Source organism: Balaenoptera borealis (genome assembly GCF_965194805.1).
Source record: "Balaenoptera borealis genome assembly, chromosome: 12".
Lineage (NCBI taxonomy): Eukaryota > Metazoa > Chordata > Mammalia > Artiodactyla > Balaenopteridae > Balaenoptera > Balaenoptera borealis.
In genome coordinates, this window is record NC_138869.1 from 88,146,214 (window position 1) to 88,151,641 (window position 5,428).

At 35.2% G+C, this 5,428-nt stretch overlaps 1 pseudogene across 7 annotated transcripts in view; it reads left to right on the forward strand.

Annotated features, from left to right (window-relative positions):
* The window catches only part of LOC309607728 (histone H2B type 1-J pseudogene), a 39,207-nt pseudogene that overhangs the window by 3,992 nt on the left and 29,787 nt on the right, over positions 1-5,428 (forward strand). The gene's annotated exons all lie outside the window — the stretch shown is intronic.

A 5,428-nucleotide genomic window follows, 5' to 3' on the forward strand; every position in this document is an offset into this window, starting at 1 on the left:
CTTTCCAGCATTTATTGTTTCTAGATTTTTTGATGATGGCCATTCTGACCGGTGTGAGATGATATCTCATTGTAGTTTTGATTTGCATTTCTCTAATGATTAATGATGTTGAGCATTCTTTCATGTGTTTGTTGGCAATCTGTATATCTTCTTTGGAGAAATGTCTATTTAGGTCTTCTGCCCATTTTTGGATTGAGTTGTTTGTTTTTTTGATATTGAGCTGCATGAGTGGCTTGTATATTTTGGAGATTAATCTTTTGTCAGTTGCTTCATTTGCAAATATTTCTCCCATTCTGAGGGTTGTCCTTTCGTCTTGTTTATGGTTTCCTTTCCTGTGCAAAAGCTTTTAAGTTTCATTAGGTCCCATTTGTTGATTTTTGTTTTTATTTCCATTTCTCTAGGAGGTGGGTCAAAAAGGATCTTGCTGTGATTTATGTCATAGAGTGTTCTGCCTATGTTTTCCTCTAAGAGTTTGATGGTGTCTGGCCTTACATTTAGGCCTTTAATCCATTTTGAGTTTATTTTTGTGTGTGGCGTTAGGGAGTGTTCTAATTTCATTCTTTTACATGTAGCTGTCCGGTTTTCCCAGCACCACTTATTGAAGAGGCTGTCTTTTCTCCACTGTATATTCTTGCCTCCTTTATCAAAGATAAGGTGACCATATGTGTGTGGGTTTATCTCTGGGCTTTCTATCCTGTTCCATTGATCTATATTTCTGTTTCTGTGCCAGTACCATACTGTCTTGATTACTGTACCTTGTAGTATAGTCTGAAGTCAGGGAGCCTGATTCCTCCAGCTCCCGTTTTTCTTTCTCAAGATTGCTTTGGCTATTCGGGGTCTTTTGTGTTTCCATACAAATTGTGAAATTTTTTGTTCTAGTTCTGTGAAAAATGCCAGTGGTAGTTTGATAGGGATTGCATTGAATCTGTAGATTGCTTTGGGTAGTAGAGTCATTTTCACAATGTTGATTCTTCCAATCCAAGAACATGGTATATCTCTCCATCTATTTGTATCATCTTTAATTTCTTTCATCAGTGTCTTATAATTTTCTGCATACAGGTCTTTTGTCTCCTTAGGTAGGTTTATTCCTAGATATTTTATTCTTTTTGTTGCAATGGTAAATGGGAATGTTTTCCTAATTTCACTTTCAGATTTTTCATCATTAGTGTATAGGAATGCAAGAGATTTCTGTGCATTAATTTTGTATCCTGCTACTTTACCAAATTCATTGATTAGCTCTAGTAGTTTTCTGGTAGCATCTTTAGGATTCTCTATGTATAGTATCATGTCGTCTGCAAACAGTGACAGCTTTACTTCTTTTCCAGTTTGGATTCCTTTTATTTCTTTTTCTTCTCTGATTGCTGTTGGTAAAACTTCCAAAACTATGTTGAATAATAGTGGTGAGAGTGGGCAACCTTGTCTTGTTCCTGATCTTAGTGGAAATGGTTTCAGTTTTTCACCATTGAGGACGATGTTGGCTGTGGGTTTGTCATATGTGGCCTTTATTATGTTGAGGAAAGTTCCCTCTATGCCTACTTTCTGGAGCGTTTGTATCATAAATGGGTGTTGAATTTTGTCGAAAGCTTTCTCTGCATCTATTGAGATGATCATATGGTTTTTTTCCTTCAGTTTGTTAATATGGTGTATCACGTTGATTGATTTGCACATATTGAAGAATCCTTGCATCCCTGGGATAAATCCCACTTGATCATGGTGTGTGATCCTTTTAATGTGCTGTTGGATTCTGTTTGCTAGTATTTTGTTGAGGATTTTTGCATCTATTTTCATCAGTGATATTGGCCTGTAGTTTTCTTTCTTTGTGACATCTTTTTCTGGTTTTGGTATCAGGGTGATGGTGGCCTCGTAGAATGAGTTGGGGAGTGTTCCTCCCTCTGCTATATTTTGGAAGAGTTTGAGAAGGATAGGTGTTAGCTCTTCTCTAAATGTTTGATAGAATTCGCCTGTGAAGCCATCTGGTCCTGGGCTTTTGTTTGTTGGAAGATTTTTAATCACAGTTTCAATTTCAGTGCCTGTGATTGGTCTGTTCATATTTTCTATTTCTTCCTGGTTCAGTCTCGGCAGGTTGTGCATTTCTAAGAATTTGTCCATTTCTTCCAGGTTGTCCGTTTTACTGGCATAGAGTTGCTTGTAGTAATCTCTCATGATCCTTTGTATTTCTGCAGTGACAGTTGTTACTTCTCCTTTTTCATTTCTAATTCTATTGATTTGAATCTTCTCCCTTTTTTTCTTGATAAGTCTGGGTAATGGTTTATCAATTTTGTTTATCTTCTCAAAGAACCAGCTTTTAGTTTTATTGATCTTTGCTATCGTTTCCTTCATTTCGTTTTCATTTATTTCTAATCCGATCTTTATGATTTCTTTCCTTCTGCTAACTTTGGGGTTTTTTTGTTCTTCTTTCTCTAATTGCTTCAGGTGTAAGGTTAGGTTGTTTATTTGAGATGTTTCTTGTTTCTTAAGGTAGGATTGTATTGCTATAAACTTCCTTCTTAGTAATGCTTCTGCTGCATACCATAGGTTTTGGGTCACTGTGTTTTCATTGTCATTTGTTTCTAGGTATTTTTTGATTTCCTCTTTGATTTCTTCAGTGATCTCTTGGTTATTAAGTAATGCGTTGTTTAGCCTCCATGTGTTTGTATTTCTTACAGATTTTTTCCTGTAATTGATATCTAGTCTCATAGCATTGTGGTCGGAAAAGATACTTGATACGATTTCAATTTTCTTAAATTTACCAAGGCTTGATTTGTGACCCAAAGTATGGTCTATCCTGGAGAATGTTCCATGAGCACTTGAGAAGAATGTGTATTGTGTTGTTTTTGGATGGAATGTCCTATAAATATCAATTAAGTCCATCTTGTTTAATGTATCATTTAAAGTTTGTGTTTCCTTATTTATTTTCGTTTTGGATGATCTGTCCACTGGTGAAAGTGGGGTGTTAAAGTCCCCTACTATGATTGTGTTACTGTCAATTTCCCCTTTTATGGCTGTTAGTATTTGCCTTACGTATTGAGGTGCTCCTATGTTGGGTGCATAAATATTTACAATTGTTATATCTTCTTCTTGGATTGATCCCTTGATCATTATGTAGTGTCCTTCTTTGTCTCTTGTAATAGTCTTTGTTTTAAAGTCTATTTTGTCTGATATGAGAATTGCTACTCCAGCTTTCTTTTGATTTCCATTTCCATGGAATATCTTTTTCCATCCCCTTACTTTCCATCTGTATGTGTCCCTAGGTGTGAAGTGGGTCTCTTGTAGACAGCATATATACGGGTCTTGTTTTTGTGTCCATTCAGCCAATCTATGTCTTTTGGTGGGAGCATTTAATCCATTTACATTTAAGGTAATTATTGATATGTATGTTCCTATTTTATTGCAGTCTTAATGTGTACCACATCCTTCGTTGATAAAGAAGCAGCCTTATCAATTATTGGGAGACTCAAAGTGGCACCTAGCAGTTTGGCACATTACTGGAGTCCTGTTCAACTGGATACTGTATGTGTGCTGAATAGTGACAAAGAATTGGCGTAATTTCTCCCCTTGTCAAAACACATTTGTTATAGAACTAAGAGGTAGAAATGGAGTGGTACCACTGCTATTACACTTACTTAATTACCAACTTGAAAAAGTTTCACTTTCCATCCTTGCATCTCTGCTGTGTTTATTTTACTTTATTTTTTTAGAAGTTTTAGTATCCAAAGGAGGACTGACAAAATCAGGTAATTTCAGTCAAAATCCTAGCTTTGGAATTTGGAAGTTAATTCTAACATTTATTTGAGGATCAAAAGGGTAAAAAAAAAATCCAAGAAACTCCTGATGAGGTAGAATATGATTCAGTGTTAAAAAAAGAGTCATATAGCTATAATACTGGGTGGTATTGCACAGAGATGGACACATTTACCAGCTGAATTAGATAGAAAGGCAAAGATCATATCTAATATTTTGTTGAATCTTTAGAAGTGAAAATGGTGAGGTAAGTGAGGAAAAGATAAGCTGTTCAAAAATTTATCAGGACGATTGGTTACCCACAGGGGAAAAAAGACCCTTAAATGTAACAGGAAAACCATTAAGCCTTTTTAGAATGTAAGCTAAGAAAATATCTCACAGTACCAAAGGATTTCTTAAACAAGAAACAAAAGTACTAACCGTGAAGATAAGAGTGTTATGTTACACTTTATTAGAGGAGGCATTTTCTTTTTAAACTATTTTGCAGCGTCAAGACTTCTATGTTCTTTCTTAATTTGGGAAGGACAGAATATTAGTGAATATCAATTTTAAATGAGGAAAGAGTTGAAAAGTCTATTTCTACTAAAATCTGACCTTGACCTCACTCGAGGTCAGATTTTAGTAGGTTCAAACCTTTCTTTTCTTTTTCATTCTAGTTTCTAATTCAGAATAATTAAAGTGTTAAGATGTCTTTTCTTATTTTGTCTATAGAGAAAACAAGTCTTTTTTTATCATATAAGAAACTAAGTTTTTCAGAATAAAAGAATTTCAATTATAACCTTAAAGATGTTAAGTAAAAAAAAAAAACAAAATGGTGCTGATGAACCTAGTGGCAGGGCAGGAATAAAGACGTAGACATAGAGAATGGACTTGAGGACACAGTGGGGAGGGGGAAGTTGGGGCGAAGTGAGAGTAGCATTGACATATATACACTAACAGATGTAAAATAGTTGACTAGTGGAAAGTGGCAGCATAGCACAGGGAGATCAGCTCAGTGCTTTGCGAAGACCTAGAGGGGTGGGATAGCGAGGGTGGCAGGGCGGCTCAAGAGGGAGGGGATATGGGGACATGTGTATGCATATGGCTGATTCACTTTGTTGTACAACAGAAACTAACACAGTATTGTGAAGCAATTATACTCCAAGAAAAATCTATTTAAAAATGTTAAGTAAAAAACGCTTTTCACTTAAATTTGAATGGAAAATATCAGTATGATCTTTTTTTTTTTTTTTCTTTTAAGAAAACCCTTATTTCCCCCATCACTTTTCAGAGAAAAGGTCTGCAAGCAGTGACCACCCATGGACAATGAGAATTCCCATCACCCAGATTATAGTGTCTCAACTCCTTTTCCAAAGAGCAAACTCAGATTTGGTTAAACGTCATGAATTAAAATAGATTTAAGAGACACAGTAACCAAATGCCATTTGTAGATCTAATGGAATACCATTCAGACAAAATCATTGTAAAAAAATATTTGAGGCCATTGAGGATTTTTTTTTTAGTACTAGATATTGGATGATGTTACAAATCATTTACAATTTTTCTTAGGTGAGAAAATCTTGTATTTTGTTTAACTCTGTATCCGTTAGGATGTTTGTGAAAATATACATGATTGAAAAAAACATGTTTATGATTTCTTTACACTGCTACCCTCCCCCACAATGTATGCCTGGATAATGAAACAAAG